At 46.5% G+C, this 20,971-nt stretch overlaps 1 protein-coding gene across 11 annotated transcripts in view; it reads left to right on the top strand.

Annotated features, from left to right (window-relative positions):
* Nucleotides 1-12,974: 12,974 nt before the first annotated feature.
* LOC110495938 (B-cell CLL/lymphoma 9 protein) overlaps nt 12,975-20,971 on the top strand; it is a 108,458-nt gene continuing 100,461 nt past the window's right edge. For 3 of the 11 annotated variants that reach the window (XM_090208270.1, XM_090208266.1, XM_090208261.1), the window contains exon 1: nt 13,263-13,491. The gene's annotated coding sequence lies outside the window, so the exon portion shown is untranslated. Of the gene's footprint in view, nt 13,492-20,971 lie in introns of all 11 variants that reach the window. The other 8 variants (XM_090208265.1, XM_090208260.1, XM_090208268.1 and 5 more) reach the window with 6 other exon arrangements.

Genomic DNA, 20,971 nt, shown 5'->3' with positions numbered 1-20,971 from the left:
TCTTTTCCTCGATCCTGACTAGTCTTACAGTCCCTGCCGCTGAAAAACATCCCCACAGCATGATGCTGCTACAACCATGCTTCACCGTAAGGATGATGCCAGGTTTCCTCCAGATGTGATGCTTGGCATTCAGCCCTTAGAGTTCAATCTTGGTTTCATCAGACCAGAGAATCTTGTTTCTCATGATCTGAGAGTCTTTAGGTTCCTTTTGGCAAACTCCAAGCGGGCTGTCATGTGCCTTTCACTGAGGAGCATATAAGTCATTTAGCTCATCTGGTAGGCTCGTGTCACTGGGCTGCTTGTGTCGGTGCTTCCCTTTGCAGTCCGTAATAGTTTGCAAGCCCTGCCACATCCGACGAGCATCAGAGCCGGTGTAGTATGATTCAATCTTAGTCCTGTATTGATGCTTTGCCTGTTTGATGGTTCATCTGAGGGCTTAGTGGGATTTCTTTTAAGCTTCCGGATTAGAGTCCCGCTGCTTGAAAGCGGCAGTTCTGCCCTTTAGCTCAGTGCGGATGTTGCCTGTAATCCATTGCTTCTGGTTGGGGTATGTACGGACGGCCACTGTGGTGATGACGATGCACTTATTGATGAAGCCGGTGACTGATATGATATACTTCTCAATGCCATTGGAAGAATCCCGGGACATATTCCAGTCTGTGCTAGCAAAACAGTCCTGTAGCTTAGCATCTGCGTCATCTGACCACTTCCGTATTGAGAAGGGTCCCTGGTAGTTCCTGCTTTAGTTTTTGCTTGTAAGCAAGAATCAGTTAATGTGGTCTATAGTTTTTTCCCCCCTCTGTTTGCACATGTAAAATGCTGTGTAGAAATTAGGTAAAAAAGGATTTAAGTTTCCCTGCATTAAAGTCCCCGGCCACTAGGAGCGCCGCCTCTGGATGAGCATTGTCTTGTTTGCTTATGGCCTTATCCAGCTCGTTGAGTGTGGTCTTAGTGCCAGCATCGGTTTGTGGTAGTAAATAGACAGCTACAGCAAATATAGATCAAAACTCTCTTGGTAAATAGTGTGGTCTACAGCTTATCATGAGATACTCTACTTCAGGCGAGCAAAACCTTGAGACTTCCTTAATATTCGATTTTGTGCACCAGCTGTTATTTGCAAATAGACACAGACTGCCACCCCTTGTCTTACCGGAGGCAACTGTTCTGTCTTGCCGATGCACCGAAAACCCAGCCAGCTGTATGTTATCCATGTCGTCATTCAGCCACGACTCTGTGAAACATAAGATATTACTGTTTTTAATGTCCCCATGGTAGCATAGTCTTGATCGGAACTCATCCATTTTATTATCCAATGATTGCACGTTGGCTAATAGGACTGACGGTAGAGGCGCTCGCCGTCGGATCCTTACAAGGCACCCTACCTACGTCACCGATATCTTTGTCCCTTCTTCATGCGAATGACGGGGATTTGGGCTTTGTAGGGTGTCTGAAGTAAGTCCTTCGCATCCGACTCGTTAAAGAAAATAATTTGTCCAGTATGAGGTGAGTAATCACTGTGCTGATATCCGGAAGCTCTTTTCGGTCATAAGAGACGGTGGCAGAAATATTATGTACAAAATAAGTTACAAATAATGCGAAAAAACACACACAATAGCACAATTGGTTAGGAGCCCGTACAATGGCAGCCATCTCTGCCATCTCCTCTGCACGTTTTCCTCTCTGCGCCATGGAACAATGTGTACAATTCTGGGAAATTAGCTTTAAAACAGCAACATTTTCTCTCAGGCTCATGGCAAAATGTGTGGAATAGCATGAGATTACCTATAAAACTGCACATGATTTTCTTTGCCCCATGGCAAAATGTGTAGAATTGCAGGAAGTTAGTTGTCTCCCGCCCCTCAAAAAAAATCTGCAGGCCACCCACCAACGAAATTCTGACTACGCTACTGCGTCATACCAGTTTAATCTCAGACCACATGCCTTATAATTTTGATCATTGGTAGAACAAAAATAGAACAATATTTTGTTTAGTTTTTTATACATAATTCATTCAAATATATTGAATTTAGTCTCGTGTCCTCAAAAAAATATGCACGATGCCATTGACTGTGATTATTAAGGGATATGTTTGACTGGTCATGGACGGAGCAATCTCATGTTACATCAGTTTTCAGTCCTCACCAAAGGGAAAAAACATACAATGAGACAAATCACAGTCCTACTAGTAGCAGGTATGATTAACACAGGAGTAGTAGTGAAACCAATGGGTATTCCTACTTCTCTGTACAGATCATTAATGTGTAATCCTAGGTGAAAAACTCCTCCCACCTCAAACTAATGTGCAATGAATACACATTATATTTTCTTACGTGCATACAATTACCAGGTCACTACTGTGCAATGTTCTAGTTAACAGTTGCACACCATTACATATTTTTATCTACACAAAACATTGAGTCACATACAGTACATGTTTATTGAAAATAACAAACATTCAATGTGACAGTGATCTTCTACCATTTTCTTTATTGAGCCTCCCCCTCCCCCCTCCTTCATAGAGGGACACAATATTTCCCCAGCATTCACACAGGTGTTATAAAAAGAGTTAGTGATTTGTTAAAACCATACCTCAACATACACATTATAATTGTAGGTTTTTGTGCAGTTCTCAGTTACAGGAATGAGGAGAGGAAGAAGCAGCACAGAGGCTTGAGGGAGGAGCACCCCCACGATACAGCTCACATTGGTTCAACCCAATCTCAGGCATTGCAATACCACCAATTCTCAATGGAATACTGTCCCTTTGCCCCGCCCCCACCTCCCTCCCCATTTTGGGTCAGTTGCTGGTATATTTAACCCTTTCCTACTCATTCAGATTCTGTATTGGAGATATCTAGTACCAAATACATCACTCAGACATTGTCAATACCATTTACTGTTATTTGTTCATAGATGTAGGTATGTTAGTGACAGCATACAGTTTCCCATTCCTCTTCTGATGTTGAGGTTTTAAGTCAAAACCCTCCTTCAGAAAAGAGTGATGAAATAGTGACATGAGGAATTAATACACAGTGAATAACGAATAGCAATGAAGAGTACCGAGTCGATGTGCAGGGGTACGAGGTAATTGAGATAGCTATGTACATACAGGTAGGGGTAAAGTGACTAGGCAAAAAAACGTGATAATAGACAGTAGCAGCAGCGTAAGTGGTGAGTGTGAAAGTGTGTGTGTGAGTGTCTGTGTGTGAATGTATGTGTGGCGTCATTATGCATGTGTGCACATGTTACTGTATGTGTGTGTGTGTGTGTGTGTTGTGGTGTCAGTGTAAGTATGTGTGAGTGTATGGGAAGGGTCCAGTGTGTGTGCATAGAGTCAGTGCAAGAGTGTTAGTGCAAAAACAAATCAATACAGGTTGTCCAGGTAGCCATTTGATCTTCTATTTAACAGTCTTGTTTAGCAGTCATGGCTTGGGGGTAGAAGCTGTTTAGGGTCCCGTTGGTTCCAGACTTGGTGCACTGATGCTGCTTGTTAGTCGAGGTAATTGAGGTAATATGTACATGTAGGTAGAGGAAAAGGGACTGTGCATGGATAATAAACAGAGAGTAGCAGCAGCGTAAGCATGGGGGTGGAGGGGACAATGCAAATAGTCCCAGTAGCCATTTGATTAGCTGTTCAGGAGACAATTTTTTGGGCCTTCCTTCGACACCGCCTGGTGTAGAGGTCCTGGATGGCAGAGAGCTCGGCCCCAGTGGTGTACTGGGCGGTCCTTACCACCCTCTGTAGCGCCTTGTGGGTGCCTTGCCCTTGCCGTACCAAGCGGTGATGCAGCTAGTCAAGCCAATCCTAACCCCCCATGTTGATGGTCAGCGTGGTGGATTTGTTGTTACCTAACCTTACCACCTGGGGACGGCCCGTCAGGAAGTCCAGGATCCAGTTGCAGAGGGAGGTGTTTAGTCCCAGGGTTCTGAGCTTGGTGATGAGCTTGGAGGGGACTATGGTGTTGAATTCTGAGCTGTAGTAAATGAACAGCATTCTTACATAGATATTCCTTTTGTCCATGTGGATCAGGGCAGTGTGGAGTGCAATAGAGATTGCGTCTGTTGGTGCGGTCCAGGGTGTCTGGGATGATGGTGTTGACGTGAGCCATGACCAGCCTTTCAAAGCATTTCATGGCTATAGATTAGCCATACCCTTACCCTATTCCTCCTCTGTTCCTCTGGTGATGTAGAGGTTAACACAGGCCCTGCAGCACCCTGCACCACTCTCATTTCCCAGGCGCTCTCATTTGTTGACTTCTGTAACCGTAAAAGCCTTGGTCTCATGCATGTTAACATTAGAAGCCTCCTCCCTAAGTTTGTTTTATTCACTGCTTTAGCACACTCCGCCAACCCGGATGACCTAGCCGTGTCTGAATCCTGGCTTAGGAAGGCCTGAAATTTCCATCCCTAACTATAACATTTTCCGACAAGATAGAACTGCCAAAAGGGGCGGAGTTGCAATCTACTGCAGAGATAGCCTGCAGAGTTCTGTCAGCAGTTAATCCACTGTTCCTTGGCCGTCATTGTCAACCAGAATTTGTTCTTAACTGACTTTCCAACTTAAGTAAAGGTAAAAAAATAAAATAAAAATCATTCCCAGGTCTGTGCCCAAACAATTTGAGCTTCTACTTTTAAAAATCCACCTTTCCAGAAACAAGTCTCTCACCGTTGCCGCTTGTTATAGAGCCCCTTCAGCCCCCAGCTGTTCCTTGGACACCATATGTGAATTGATTGCCCCCCATCTATCTTCGGAGTTCGTACTGTTAGGTGACTTAAACTGGGACATGCTTTAATCCTACAATCTAAACTAGATGCCCTCAATCTCACACAAATTATCAAGGAACCTACCAGGTACAACCCTAAATCCATAACCATGGGCACCCTATTTGATACACCTCTGCTTTCTTCAACCAGGATCTCAGCGATATCTGCTTCATTGCCTACGTGCATAATGGGTCCACGGTCAAACAACCAACAACACTTCAGTGTGCAGGCCTTTCTAATCGACCTGGCTCGGGTATCCTGGAAGGATATTGACCTCAACCTGTCAGTAGTGTCATGTACTGTCATGTTGTGTCTTGTCTCTGTCCTTTCCCTTCACCCTGTCTCCCTCTGCTGGTCGTTGTTAGGTTACCTTTTCTCCCCCGCTTTCCCCCAGCTGTTCCTTGTCTCCTCTAACTACCCATTCACCCCGTTTCCCACCTGTTCCCTTTTTCCCTCTGATTAGGTCCCTATATCTCTCTCTGTTTCTGTTCCTGTCCTTGTCGGATTCTTGTTTGTTGTGTTTCATGCCTGAGCCAGACTATCGTCATGTTTGCTGTAACCTTGTCCTGTCCTGTCGGAATCTGCCGGTCTATCTGAGCCTACCTATGTTTGGTTATTAAAGAAGCTCTGTTTAAGTTAGTTCGCTTTTGGGTCCTCATTCACTCACCTTAACAGAAGAATCCGACCAAGAATGGACCCAGCGACTTCGGATCCTCTCCACTCAGCCGTCGGGATCCAGGGAGCGATGCTAGGCAGACACGAGCAGGAAGTGTCTGCTGCTCGACATGCCGTTGAGACCCTGGCCACCCAAGTCTCCAACCTCACAGAACAGGTTCACCATCTCCGCCTCGATCCACCGGCCACTTCCAGGGCTTTCGAATCTCCGGAGCCCAGAATCAATAACCCGCCGTGTTACTCTGGGGAGCCCACTGAATGCCGCTCGTTCCTCACCCAGTGTGATATTGTGTTTTCTCTCCAGCCCAACACTTACTCCAGGAGCACTGCTCGTGTCGCCTACGTCATATCTCTCCTTATTGGACGGGCTCGTGAGTGGGGCACGGCAATCTGGGAGGCAAGGGCTGAGTGTACTAACCAGTATCAAGACTTTAAGGAGGAGATGATACGGGTTTTTGATCGATCTGTTTTTGGGGAGGAGGCTTCCAGGGCCCTGTCTTCCCTATGTCAAGGCAATCGATCCATAACAGACTACTCTATTGAGTTTCGCACTCTTGCTGTCTCCAGTGGCTGGAACGAGCCGACCTTGCTCGCTCGTCTTCTGGAGGGTTTCCGCGCAGTGGTAAAGGATGAGATTCTCTCCCGGGAGGTTCCTTCCAGCGTGGATTCCTTGATTGAACTCGCTATTCGCATTGAGCGACGGGTTGATCTTCGTCACCGAGCTCGTGGAAAGGAGCTCGCGCTCTCCGTCGCCTCCCTCTCCGCATCACTACCATCTTCCTCTGCCGGCTCGGGTGCTGAGCCCATGCAGCTGGGAGGTATCCGCATCTCGACTAAGGAGAGGGAACGGAGAATCACCAACCGCCTCTGTCTCTATTGCGGTTCCGCTGGTCATTTTGTCACTTCATGTCCAGTAAAAGGCCAGAGCTCGTCAGTAAGCGGAGGGCTACTGGTGAGCGCTACTACTCCTGTCTCTCCTTCAAGATCCTGCACTACCTTGTCGGTCCATCTACGCTGGACCGGTTCGTCAGCTTCCTGCAGTGCCTTAATAGACTCTGGGGCGGAGGGCTGTTTTATGGACGAGACCTGGGCTCGGGAACATGACATTCCTCTCAGACAGTTAAAGGAGCCCACGGCCTTGTTCGCCCTGGATGGTAGTCCTCTCCCCAGGATTCAGCGTGAGACGCTACCTTTAACCCTCACTGTTTCTGGTAATCATAGTGAAACCATTTCTTTTTTAATTTTTCGTTCACCTTTTACACCTGTTGTTTTGGGCCATCCCTGGCTAGTTTGTCATAATCCTTCCATTAATTGGTCTAGTAATTCTATCCTCTCCTGGAACGTCTCTTGTCATGTGAAATGTTTAATGTCTGCTATCCCTCCTGTTTCCTCTGTCTCTTCTTCACAGGAGGAGCCTGGTGATTTGACAGGGGTGCCGGAGGAATATCACGATCTGCGCACGGTGTTCAGTCGGTCCAGGGCCACCTCTCTTCCTCCACACCGGTCGTATGATTGTAGTATTGATCTCCTTCCGGGAACCACCCCCCCCCCCGGGGTAGACTATACTCTCTGTCGGCTCCCGAACGTAAGGCTCTCGAAGATTATTTGTCTGTAGCTCTTGACGCCGGTACCATAGTCCCCTCCTCCTCTCCCGCCGGAGCGGGGTTTTTTTTTGTCAAGAAGAAGGACGGGTCTCTGCGCCCCTGCATAGATTATCGAGGGCTGAATGACATAACAGTGAAGAATCGTTATCCGCTTCCTCTTATGTCTTCAGCCTTCGAGATCCTGCAGGGAGCCAGGTTTTTTACTAAGTTGGACCTTCGTAACGCTTACCATCTCGTGCGCATCAGGGAGGGGGACGAGTGGAAGACGGCGTTTAACACTCCGTTAGGGCACTTTGAATACCGGGTTCTTCCTTTCGGCCTCGCTAACGCTCCAGCTGTCTTTCAGGCATTAGTCAATGATGTCCTGAGAGACATGCTGAACATCTTTGTTTTCGTTTACCTTGACGATATCCTGATTTTTTCACCGTCACTCCAGATTCATGTTCAGCACGTTCGACGTGTCCTCCAGCGCCTTTTAGAGAATTGTCTTTTTGTGAAGGCTGAGAAGTGCACTTTTCATGCCTCCTCCGTCACATTTCTCGGTTCTGTTATTTCCGCTGAAGGCATTAAGATGGATCCCGCTAAGGTCCAAGCTGTCATTGATTGGCCCGTCCCTAAGTCACGCGTCGAGCTGCAGCGCTTTCTCGGCTTCGCGAACTTCTATCGTCGTTTCATCCGTAATTTCGGTCAGGTGGCAGCTCCTCTCACAGCCCTTACTTCTGTCAAGACGTGCTTTAAGTGGTCCGTTTCCGCCCAGGGAGCTTTTGATCTCCTCAAGAATCGTTTTACATCCGCTCCTATCCTTGTTACACCTGACGTCTCTAGACAGTTCGTTGTCGAGGTTGACGCGTCAGAGGTGGGCGTGGGAGCCATTCTTTCTCAGCGCTCCCTCTCTGACGACAAGGTCCACCCATGCGCGTATTTTTCTCATCGCCTGTCGCCGTCGGAACGTAACTATGATGTGGGTAACCGCGAACTGCTCGCCATCCGGTTAGCCCTAGGCGAATGGCGACAGTGGTTGGAGGGGGCGACCGTTCCTTTTGTCGTTTGGACTGACCATAGGAACCTTGAGTACATCCGTTCTGCCAAACGACTTAATGCGCGTCAGGCGCGTTGGGCGCTGTTTTTCGCTCGTTTCGAGTTCGTGATTTCTTATCGTCCGGGCTCTAAGAACACCAAGCCTGATGCTTTGTCTCGTCTCTTCAGTTCTTCAGTAGCCTCCACTGACCCCGAGGGGATTCTCCCTGAGGGGCGTGTTGTCGGGTTGACTGTCTGGGGAATTGAGAGGCAGGTAAAACAAGCGCTCACTCACACTCCGTCGCCGCGCGCTTGTCCTAGGAACCTTCTTTTCGTTCCCGTTCCTACTCGTCTGGCCGTTCTTCAGTGGGCTCACTCTGCCAAGTTAGCCGGCCACCCTGGCGTTCGGGGTACGCTTGCTTCCATTCGCCAGCGTTTTTGGTGGCCCACCCGGGAGCATGACACGCGTCGTTTCGTGGCTGCTTGTTCGGTCTGCGCGCAGACTAAGTCCGGTAACTCTCCTCCTGCCGGCCGTCTCAGGCCGCTTCCTATTCCCTCTCGACCGTGGTCTCACATCGCCTTAGATTTTGTCACCGGACTGCCTTCGTCAGCGGGGAAGACTGTTATTCTTACGGTTGTCGATAGGTTCTCTAAGGCGGCTCATTTCATTCCCCTTGCTAAGCTTCCTTCTGCTAAAGAGACGGCACAAATCATCATCGAGAATGTTTTCAGAATTCATGGCCTTCCGTCAGACGTCGTTTCGGACAGAGGTCCGCAATTCACGTCTCAATTTTGGAGGGAGTTTTGTCGTTTGATTGGGGCTTCCGTCAGTCTCTCTTCCGGCTTTCACCCCCAGTCTAACGGTCAAGCAGAACGGGCCAATCAGACTATTGGTCGCATCTTACGCAGTCTTTCTTTTCGTAACCCTGCGTCTTGGTCAGAACAGCTCCCCTGGGCAGAATACGCCCACAACTCGCTTCCTTCGTCTGCGACCGGGCTATCTCCTTTTCAGAGTAGCCTCGGGTACCAGCCTCCGCTGTTCTCATCTCAGTTCGCCGAGTCCAGCGTCCCCTCCGCTCAGGCTTTTGTCCAACGTTGCGAGCGCACCTGGAAGAGGGTCAGGTCTGCACTTTGCCGTTATAGGACGCAGACTGTGAGGGCTGCTAATAAGCGTAGAACTAAGAGTCCTAGATATTGTCGCGGTCAGAGAGTTTGGCTCTCCACTCAGAACCTTCCCCTTAAGACGGCTTCTCGCAAGTTGACCCCGCGGTTCATTGGTCCGTTCCGTATTTCTCGGGTCATTAATCCTGTCGCAGTTCGACTTCTTCTTCCGCGATACCTTCGTCGCGTCCACCCGGTCTTCCATGTCTCCTGCATCAAGCCCGTCCTTCGCGCCCCCGCTCGTCTTCCCCCCCCCCCCCCCATCCTTGTCGAGGGCGCACCCATCTACAGGGTCCGTAGAATTTTGGACATGCGTCCTCGGGGCCGTGGTCACCAGTACCTCGTAGATTGGGAGGGGTACGGTCCTGAGGAGAGGAGTTGGGTTCCCTCTCGGGACGTGCTGGACCGTGCGCTGATCGAGGATTTCCTCCGTTGCCGCCAGGTTTCCTCCTCGAGTGCGCCAGGAGGCGCTCGGTGAGTGGGGGGGTACTGTCATGTACTGTCATGTTGTGTCTTGTCTCTGTCCTTTCCCTTCACCCTGTCTCCCTCTGCTGGTCGTTGTTAGGTTACCTTTTCTCCCCCGCTTTCCCCCAGCTGTTCCTTGTCTCCTCTAACTACCCATTCACCCCGTTTCCCACCTGTTCCCTTTTTCCCTCTGATTAGGTCCCTATATCTCTCTCTGTTTCTGTTCCTGTCCTTGTCGGATTCTTGTTTGTTGTGTTTCATGCCTGAGCCAGACTATCGTCATGTTTGCTGTAACCTTGTCCTGTCCTGTCGGAATCTGCCGGTCTATCTGAGCCTACCTATGTTTGGTTATTAAAGAAGCTCTGTTTAAGTTAGTTCGCTTTTGGGTCCTCATTCACTCACCATAACAAGTAGAGGATGCCTCGTTGCTCTTTAAAAGTGCTTTCCTCACCATCTTAAATAAGCATGCCCCGTTCAAAAAAAAATTGAACTAAGAAAAGATATAGCCCTTGGTTCACCCCAGACTTGACTGACCAGCACAAAAACATCCTGTGGCATTCTGCATTAGCATTGAATAGCCCCCGCGATATGCAACTTTTCAGGGAAGTCAGGAACCAATATACTCAGTCTGTTAGGAAAGCTAAGGCCAGCTTTTTCAAACAGAAATGTGCATCGTGTTTGGGACGCTGTAAAGTCCATGGAGAATAAGAGCACCTCCTCCCAGCTGCCCACTGCACTGAGGCTAGGAAACACTGTCAACACCGATAAATCCACAATACTCAATCATTTCAATAAGCATCTTTCTACGGCTGGCCATACATTCCACCTGGCTACTCCTACCCCGGCCAACAGCTCAGCACCCCCTGCAGCAACTTGCCCAAGCCCCCCTGCTTCTCCTTCTCCCAAATCCAGACTGCTGATGTTCTGAAAGAGCTGCAATATCTGGATCCCTACAAATCAGCTGGGCTAGACAATCTGGACCCTCTCTTTCTAAAATTATCCACCTCAATTGTTGCAACCCCTATTACTAGCCTGTTCAACCGCTCTTTCATATCGTCTGAGATCCCCAAAGATTGGAAAGCTGCCGTGGTCATCCCCCTCTTCAAAGGGGAGACACTCTAGACCCAAACTGTTATAGACCTTTATCCATCCTGCCCTGCCTTTCTAAAATCTTCGAAAGCCAAGTGAACAAACAGATCACCGAATATTTCCAATCCCACTTTACCTTCTCCACTATGCAATCTGGTTTCCGAGCTGGTCATGGGTACACCTCAGCCACACTCAAGGTCCTAAATGATATCATAACCGCCATCATTAAAAGACAGTACTTTGCAGCCGCCTTCATCGACTTGGCCAAGGCTTTCGACACTGTCAATCACAGCATTCTTATTGGCAGACTCAATAGCCTTGGCTTCTCAATTGACTGCCTTGCCTGGTTCACCAACGATTTCTCAGATAGAGTTCAGTGTGTCAAATCGAAGGGCCTGTTGTCCGGCCCTCTGGCAGTCTCAATGGGGGTGCCACAAGGTTCAATTCTCGGGCCGACTCTTTTGTCTGTATATATCAATGATGTCGCTCTTGCTGCTGGTGATTCTATGATCCACCTCTGCGCAGACGACACCATTCTGTATACATCTGGCCCTTCTTTGGACACTGTGCTAACAAACCTCCAAACGAGCTTCAACGCCATACAACACTCCTTCCGTGGCCTCCAACTGCTTTAAAATGCTAGTAAAACCGAGTGCATGGTCTTCAACCGATCGCTGCCCGCAACTACAAATACCTAAGTGTCTGGTTAGACTGTAAACTCTCCTTCCAGACTGACATTAAGCATCTGCAATCCAAAATGAAATCTAGAATTAGCTTCTTATTTCGCAACAATGCCTCCTTCACTCATGCTGCCAAACATACCTTCGTAAAACTGACCATCCTACCGATCCATGACTTCTGCGATGTCATTTACAAATTAGCCTCCAACACTCTACTCAGCAAACTGGTTGCAGTCTATCACAGTGCCACCTGTTTTGTCACCAAAGCCCCATATACTACCCACCATTGCGACCTTTATGCTCTCGTTTGCTGGCCCTCACTACATATTAGTTTTAAACCCACTGGCTCCAGGTCATCTATAAGTCTTTGCTAGGTAAAGCCCCGCTTTATCTCAGCTCACTGGTCACCATAGCAACACCCACCTGTAACACGTGCTCCAGCAGGTATATTTCACTGGTCATCCCCAAAGCCAACACTTCCTTTGGCCGCCTTTCCTTCTAGTTCTCTGCTGCCAATGACTGGAATGAATGCAAAAATCACTGAGCAGGAGTCTTATATCTCCCTCTCTAACTTTAAGCATCAGCTGTCAGAGCAGCTTACCGATCACTGTACCTGTGCACATCCAATCTGTAAATAGCACACCCAACTACCTCATTCCCACATGGGGTGTCAGGTACCCTTGTGGTTAGAGCATTGGACTAGCAACCGTAAGGTTGGAAGATCAAATCCCCGAGCTGACAAAGTACAAATCTGTTGTTCTGCCAGATACTATGCTGGCTGCATGTGCTATGACTATGAGGATGCATGTGCAACATAGTCAAGGCTGGTGAGGTGATTTGAAAGCTGTGGGTTAACAGACTACATACCTGTATGATAAAGATACCATTGTGCAGGTTGTCAAAATCACTAAACATATAACCACAAAATAATGGGGTTTTAGTGATAAACACAAAGTGCCTCAGGATTGATTTGTTAACCTGTCTGACTGCCATCTATGTCTGTCAAGCATCAAAATCAAAACACCAAAATCCCACAGACCCACACACTCACTTTATGGGTCAATTCATATGGGTTGAAGCTGACTTTTACTTTTACCTCCTACATTTGGTGCTCATGGTTCATTGTTCCAAAACCAACACCTTTCTCCTGCTCTCGTCTCCACTATGGCCCCCTGCCCCCCTCTTTCACGCTGTGATCTCCAACCTCTGAGGCCAGGCATGAGGACAGATCCTGTCCTACCCAACCCCCCACCTTTCTCTATTTCCCTCACGCTCCCTTGCCCTCTTTCTATGTAGGTGCCTCTCCTATTCTCCCTCAGTCTGAATCTTCAATGTTTTATCCTACCCGCCCCTCTCGATGTGATTTTTCACCTGTGAAAGCGGGAGCAGTATGGTGCCTGTGCAGTCCTCTGCTGTGTGTGTGTGTGTGAGCAGGTCAGAGACTGGAAGGCTTACACGCCGAACGAGAGAGAGGGAGAGGAGGGGCGACCTGAATAGTGGGGGATAAAGAGCGAGTGGCAGAGAGGACGGAGACAGAGGGAGAAAGGGGTGTTTGTAAGGGTAGATGTCTGTGAGCGTGTGTGTGTGTGGGGGGGGGGCTGTCTTGTTTGCAGCTTGTCAGCAATTGCTTGAGACAAGCTTCCCCTCCACCATGTGTGAAAGCTACTTGGCGTGAATACCCGGACTGTACCAAGTGGCGGCGAGTCATGAGGGGGGAGCTGCAAGAAAAACAGACCCACGCAGAGACAATAGGCCCCTGAAGTGTTCCCCCCGAGTTGCTTTGATGTTGTCCTAGTGTCTAGATGCTAGAGGGGACCAGGGCTTGTGAGGAAGAAGAAGTCTTTGTGTGCACTTTTTTTCACCGGCCAGGACAAAAGAGTGGGGAGTAAGAAGCCCAAAGAGAAGAAAAAAACACAAAAACAAATGAAAACCAAAGCGCTCCTCTAGATGTTTTGTGTCCGCGGTAGTGGGGAAGCCGAGGGAAGGAGAGAGCGAGTGAGGAGGAGAAGAGAGCTGCAGTAGCACAGGTTGATTGGGTGAGTAGTCTCTGTGTGTGTTTCTTCAGCTTTGGTTGTTTTCTATTTCTATGGGGTTAGTTGTATTTTGGGGTTAGTGGGGGTGGAGGCTGGAGTTGGAAAGCCACTGGGTGAATTGCATGGTGTTGGTGTACCTCCCATTAAAAGTGTAAATCTGGATTTTTATTTACACCAGTGTTAATGTGGAGATTGTTTATATGAGGATAAATGCAATGCATTGAGCTGTGTGGTAAAGCCTGCTTAAAAGGCAGTGTGTGTGTGAGATTGTCAGTGTGGTTTGGAATGTGGGATTGATTAGTCTGTAAATGGGATAACCCCCCTATGATAGTCTGACCCTCTGTGTGAGACAGAGAGAGTAACGGCGGTGAGGGAGGGTGTTAGGTGGGAGGGAGAACCGTCTGAGATCTCCCCAGTCCCATGTGTGAGACAGAGGTGAGACAATGAGACCGCCCTCTCCGTGTCAGCTTTGTCACTTGTGGTTGTGGCTGAACACAGTGTTGGGGGAGTGTGTGGGGGGCAGGGTGGACCTATCTGCCCCTGAGGGGTTTTGGGGGTGGGGGGGCTATGTCTGTCGAACCAAGTGAGCATGTGGGTAGCGGGCAGATTTCACACAACCAGCGGTTAGAGAAGAAAAAAAAGCCTGCTGTGATTTGTGGTTCTCCATTCTCTCCTTTCTGTCTCTCTTCCCTTTCCATGTTATGATTGCTTGTCCACAGCTGCAGTGTATCTTGAGAATTAGAACTCTCCATCTTATATACAGAGTCTTTGTTAGGGCCTGGCAGTGAATGGCAGTTTGGGGAGTTAATCATTCTGAGATTGTCTGTCATATTCACTTGGTTAACACTCAACACACGATGCAAAGAGTGAACTGTGCACAACGCGTGGGATTCAGCTGGTATTAAAATGGATACAAAAGCATTAGAATTGTATACACAATTTCTTTGTAGAGTAAATATTGTTTGTTTGTTGCTATATTCCTTGACTATTCAACTCTAATTAATTTCAAAGAATAGTTCACTGTGACTTAAGTTCACCCTAACCTTAGTTCACCCTAACTTTAGTTCACCAATTTATTTCTTCATTTCCATGCTCTCCCAATTCAGCGGTATATTTAATCTGAGAGATATTTGCTGTCGGTCTTTGATATGATCGTTTTGTCTTCAGTCTGGTCCTGAGTTAAAGGAAGTCCTCTCTGTCACGTGGATATGATAGAATGAAGTGTGTTTGTTCCTTTATTTGGATCCCCCCTGTTAGCTTTTGCAGAAGCAGCATCTACTTCCTGGGGTCCACAATAAACACAAAACACGACAAGTAACAAAACTGATACACTGCTAGACAAAGAAATTCACACACATTTAAAATTCAACAATAATACAAACAATACAACAACAAAACATTTGACAAACAATACAACAACAAAATAATGTGTGCGTTAGAGTACGTCTGTATGTCTGTGTGTTTGTATCCCCTCGCAGTCCCGCCATTCCATGAGGTGTTTTTAATCTGTGTTTTTATGGTAATTTTGCTGTTTGCTTGAGTTATTGGAGATGGAAGGGAGTTCCATGTGATCATGGCTCTGTATAAAACTGTGCGTTGTTGCTAATTTGTTTTGGAATTGGGGACTGTGAAGAGACCCCTGGGGATTTGAATGGATGTCTTAGCTGAATGTTATTTAATTATGCAGACAATCTGTCATTTTCTTCACAGTAATATTTCTCATACAAACTAGGAGAAACAGTTCATCTCTGGTCAACCCTACACATCGATGCGGCTGCAGTGGAGTGGGTAGAGAACTTCAAGTTCCTCGGTGTCCATATCACTAAGGACTTAAAATGGTCCACACACGCGTGCACAGTCGTGAAGAAGGCACGACAGCACCTCTTCCCCCTCAGGAGGTTGAAAAAGTTTGACATGGGCCTTCAAGTGCTTGAAAAGCTGCACCATTGAGAACATCTGGACTGGCTGCATCACTGCTTAGTATGGCAACAGCACCACCCTGGATCGCATGCCGCAACAGAGGATGGTGAGGACAGTCCAGTAAATCACTGGGACCGAGCTCCCTGCCATCCAGGACCTCTATATCAGGTGGTCTGAAAGGTAGGCCCTGAAAATCATTAAAGACTCCAGTCACCCAAGCCATAGACTGTTCTCTCCGTTTCCGCATGGCAGCGGTACCGGCGCAACAACTCTGACACCAACAGGCACCTGAACAGCTTCTATCTCCAAGCCATAAGACTGCAAATTTGCTAACAAAATGGCCATACAGACTATCTGAGTTGAGTCTCTGAGCTGAGTCTCTATGCACACTCACAGGATTCTACACACTCATACACACTGACACTCCAACACACACACACACACACACACACACACACACACACACACACACACACACACACACACACACACACACACACACACACACACACTTGATTTTCTCACAAGCACAACATGCACACACATTCATACTGACTCTACACACATGCACACACACTCACATACAATCATCATGTACGCTGCTGCTACTCTGTTTATCATATATCCTGATGCCTAGTCACCTTACCCTATAAATATCTACCTCTATCACTCCAGTATACCTGCACATTGTAAATATAGTATTGGAACTGACCCTGTATATTGCTTACTTACTTCTCGTGTTCTTCTTGTTTTATTTTTTATTTTTTCTTATGTTATTTTTAGTTTATTGATTATTACATTAGTGGGTTTAGAGCTAGCAAGAAAGGCATTTCACTGTATTTGTGAACATTAAAACATAAAACTCGAGAGGGGAGGAGAGGAGACATTCACTCTGTTCTACATTAGTCCCGTCTTGTTCCTCAGACATCAGCTTCAAAGATGTGGTAGTTCAGGGATTTACATTCACACTGTGGAGTCAGTGTTACAAGAGGCAGAGTTCACTTCCAGTTGATTCAAGCAATGCATCAAAAAAACGAGAAGAAATTATCTTCCTGAGTTAACTGCCCTTTATACTGCACCTAACGCACCTAAATATAAGTAAATGAGCACTGAATGAATGAGCGTGGGCAATCATGAGTGTTTTATTTGTGTAAGCTTTACCTAATAATGCATCAACGGGTACTTGGATTTGCTGATAGAGTATATTTGTACTTCTGTGACACAGACACATTTTGTCTGTTCAAAACAAAATGCTTTTATGAGCGTATTTCTCCGGACGTTTTTCAGACTCGGAAAAGTGAATAGGTTGTGAGCATTTTTGTCGTGCGAAAAAGGCGGACTTGGCAACTTGTGAATTTGCATATGACCACGAGAATGCAACGGAAGTCTGTTATGCAACAGGAAATAGCATTAAACTTAATTCTACTGCTGTATAATCGGTAAAACATCACATTGAGTAATTAGGTAAAAGAAGAAAAGGCATGATGATTAAATGAGTTCTAGGGTTTAAAACGAGTCAATTCTATCATTGAAAGGGATAGTTCACTGGGGAGCGTGCAACAGAATAAATGGGTTTATTCTTCACAGTTGTCAAATATCTAATGCATAAATTATGCCTACATTACAGCAACAGTTAATAATCCACTGCAAACATAAAAAAGCATTTAGTTAGATGACAGTTTAGTTAATGCCAGGATGTGAGAAGGGACGCTCGTAATAGTTTCATTATGTCCTCGGGTTCTGTAGCAAATTTTTGGTCAGCAGAAATAACTTTAGAAAGAGAATGTGGACTGGGGACTTGCCTTGTGAGACACGGTGATTCTAGGAGGTTCATTTGGAGGTGTCCATCAGGCTGTGTATTCAGGGGGGGTGACAGCACTCCAAAGATAGTTGAATTTGGAGACCAGAGTGAATCACATCAAAGTTATAATTGAGCATACTACACACCCTCTTTGGCATAATCACCCCACCTTTTTGTGTCCTGATTCCGGTTCATGTATTAAGCTAGGGCTGGCTATTGGAGAAGACGGTAGTAAGAAAGAGTCTGTGTAAGTCCTGCAGCACAGCCTGACCTCAGGGACCCATCCCCCATCAGCAGGCCCTGTAATCAACATGGATTTCTGCCCAAAGTGGTGACAAATTTACCGGTGCTATAGCTAAGCAATTTCAAGGAAAAACGAGCAGAGGATCCAATAATTGAAGGATCAATGGTCGTGGTTCAGGAGAGAGAGGAGCTCTGCTGGCTGGGCAGACAGCAACCAGACATTTGGCCTCAGCTCCCTACTCTGACAGGACTGGACTGTGGAGTGAGTGAGTGAGTGAGTGAGTGAGTGAGTGAGTGAGTGAGTGAGTGAGTGAGTGAGTGAGTGAGTGAGAGAGAGAGGGAGGCGCAGGGTTAGAAGTATTTGATCCCCTGCTGATTTTGTACATTTGCCCACTGACAAAGAAATGATCAGTCTATAATTTTAATGGTGGGTTTATTTGAACAGTGAGAGACAGAATAACAACAAAAAAATCCAGAAAAACGCATGTCAAAAATGTTATAAATTGATTTGCATTTTATTGAGGGGAATAAGTATTTGACCCCCTCTCAATCAGAAAGATTGCTGGCTCCCAGGTGTCTTTTATACAGGTAACGAGCTTAGATTAGGAGCACACTCTTAAAGGGAGTGCTCCTAATCTCGGTTTGTTACCTGTATAAAAGACACTTGTCCACAGAAGCCATCAATCAATCAGATTCCAAACTCTCCACCATGGCCAAGCCCAAAGAGCTCTCCAAGGATGTCATGGACAAGATTGTAGACCTACACAAGGCTGGAATGGGCTACAAGACCATCGCCAAGCAGCTTGGTGAGAAGGTGACAACAGTTGGTGCGATTATTCGCAAATGAAAGAAACACAAAATAACTGTCAATCTCCCTCGGCCTGGGGCTCCATGCAAGATCTCACCTCGTGGAGTTGCAATGATCATGATAAAGGTGAGGAATCAGTCCAGAACTACATGGGAGGATCTTGTCAATGAGCTCAAGGCAGCTGGGACCATAGTCGCCAAGAAAACAATTGGTAACATACTACGCCGTGAAGGTTTGAAATCCTTCAGCGCCCGCAAGGTCCCCCTGCTCATGAAAGCACACATACATGCCCGTCTGAAGTTTGCCAATGAACATCTGAATGATTCAGAGGACAACTGGGTGAAAGTGTTGTGGTCAGATAAGATGGAAATGGAGCTCTTTGGCATCAAATCAACTCCCGTGTTTGGAGGAGGAGGAATGCTGCCTATGACCCCAAGATCACCATCCCCACCGTCAAACATGGAGGTGGAAACATTATTCTTTGGGGTTTTTTTCTGCTAAGGTGACAGGGCAACTTCACTGCATCAAAGGGACGATGGACGGGGCCATGTACCGTCAAATCTTGGGTGAGAACCTCCTTCCCTCAGCCAGGGCATTGAAAATGGGTTGTGGATGGGTATTCCAGCATGACAATGACCCAAAACACATGCCCAAAGCAACAAAAGAGTGGCTCAAGAAGAAGCACATTAAGGTCCTGGAGTGGCCTAGCCAGTCTCCAGACCTTAATCCCATAGATAATCTGTGGAGAGAGCTGAAGGTTCGAGTTGCCAAACATCAGCCTCGAAACCTTAATGACTTGGGGAAGAACTGCAAAGAGGAGTGGGACAAAATCCCTCCTGAGATGTGTGAAAACCTGGTGGCCAACTACAAGAAAAGTCTGACCTCTGTGATTGCCAACAATGGTTTTGCCACCAAGTACTAAGTCATGTTTTGCAGAGGGTTTAAATACTTATTTCGCTCATTAAAATGCAAATCAATTTATAACATTTTTGACGTGTTTTTCTGTTTTTTTTTTGTTATTCTGTCTCTCACTGTTCTTATAAACCTACCATTAAAATTATAGACTGATCATTTCTTTGTCAGTGTGCAAACGGGGGCTCAAATACTTTTCCCCCCTCACTGTATAGGTGGTAGATGAGTGTCTGGATCATTTTGCTTAGTTCACGCTGATGGTCAGATTGTTTCCCAGTCTCTCTCTGCTTGATGACTTCCCCATGTGTTCCAGCCAGTCAGTCTGAGATGGCCGCTGAGCTCGTTTAAAAAAAAAATGTAAACCTTTTTTTAACTAGGCAAGTCAGTTAAGAACAAATTCTTATTTTCAATGATAGTCTAGGAACAGTGGGTTAACTGCCTGTTCAGGGGCAGAACGACAGATTTGCACCTTGTCAGCTCAGGGGTTTGAACTTGCAACCTTCCAGTTACTACTCCAATTGTCTAACCACTAGGCTACCCTGCCACCCCAAGCTCCACAGACTGCAGAGTACAGGGGCTGTCCAGACAGCCCAAGTCCTCTCTACAAAGACCAGAAGTCCCTGAAATTTACCTCAGCCCCTGTCACGGGGGAAAAACTTCCCTCAAGTACTGATACTGAGAAATGTCTAAGGAGGCTTGAGCCAGAATTAAACCAATTGTAAATGAAGGCTAAACCACGCTGCATGTTGACTGAGAATGTTTATGCTGGATTTTAAGGACAGCTGAGGCTTTGTATCAATATCCAATGGCGATATCCACGAAATAATCAGCTTGCGCTGCTGTGTCGTTTGAAAACATTTAGCACCTCCGATACAGTGTTTAACATTCGGAGTGAATCTTCAGGGCGTTTTTCTTTCTAAGCTATCTGGGTCTGTGTTGAGGACTGTGTCTACTCTATAGAGTCGCTACCTTCCTCAAGTGTCAAACCAACATTAAGTTGAGTAGGCCTATTTTCAGAGCTCTTCAGCGCGATATCACCGATGCTAGCTAAACAATAGCACACAACACTTGATTGAACTCCCCAGCTTCACTTCGTCTCTATCAAGCACGTTACAGCATACAAAGCATGTGCATGTTCAAGAGGCCCTTCACACCTGGGTGGGCTCTACAAAAGTACTCAGAGCAGATGGGAGAATATGCAGAGGAACACACGTTACCGATTGTATTAGCATTAGCGCATAGCATTAGCAGTACTGTTGTCTCAGTTAGGGATGTGGCGGTCACAAAATTTCGTCAGTCAGTAATTGTCAAGCAAATAACTGTTGCTCTCACGGTAGTTGACCGTTAATTAACAGAAACACATTTAGCATCTCCTGGCTTCTACACCTACAAGCCACTGATGCAGACCTTTGGAACATCTACATTTTCAAAAGTCTAATAAATCCATGTAATATAGCCTACACCTTCACAATAAATCCGTTATTTATTTTAGACAGGTCTAAAGAAACATGATATGAAGAAAATGTAGACTATTTCAGAAGTTCAGAAGAGCATACTCTGAGTTGTCCTTATGTTAGGCCCTGATCTGTCTATGCCATGTGGTTGTGGGCTACAGTAGTTCATTAAGCAGACAAGATTTGCTTAAAATTGTGCACATGCGGCTATTCTGCGTTGAGAAGTTAACAATGAAATAGGTATTCCTGTATGCTTAATTTAGAGTTATTAATGTAACTTTAGCTGTCCTAAAGTAAGACTGCATGATGTGACTCCAATGATGATTTGAGAAAAATCTCTTGAAA

This window comes from Oncorhynchus mykiss, chromosome 18 (genome assembly GCF_057628025.1).
Source record: "Oncorhynchus mykiss isolate SJ-2025 chromosome 18, ASM5762802v1, whole genome shotgun sequence".
NCBI lineage: Eukaryota > Metazoa > Chordata > Actinopteri > Salmoniformes > Salmonidae > Oncorhynchus > Oncorhynchus mykiss.
The sequence above is the reverse complement of the archived record's forward strand: the minus strand, read 5'-3'. Positions and strand labels throughout refer to the sequence as shown.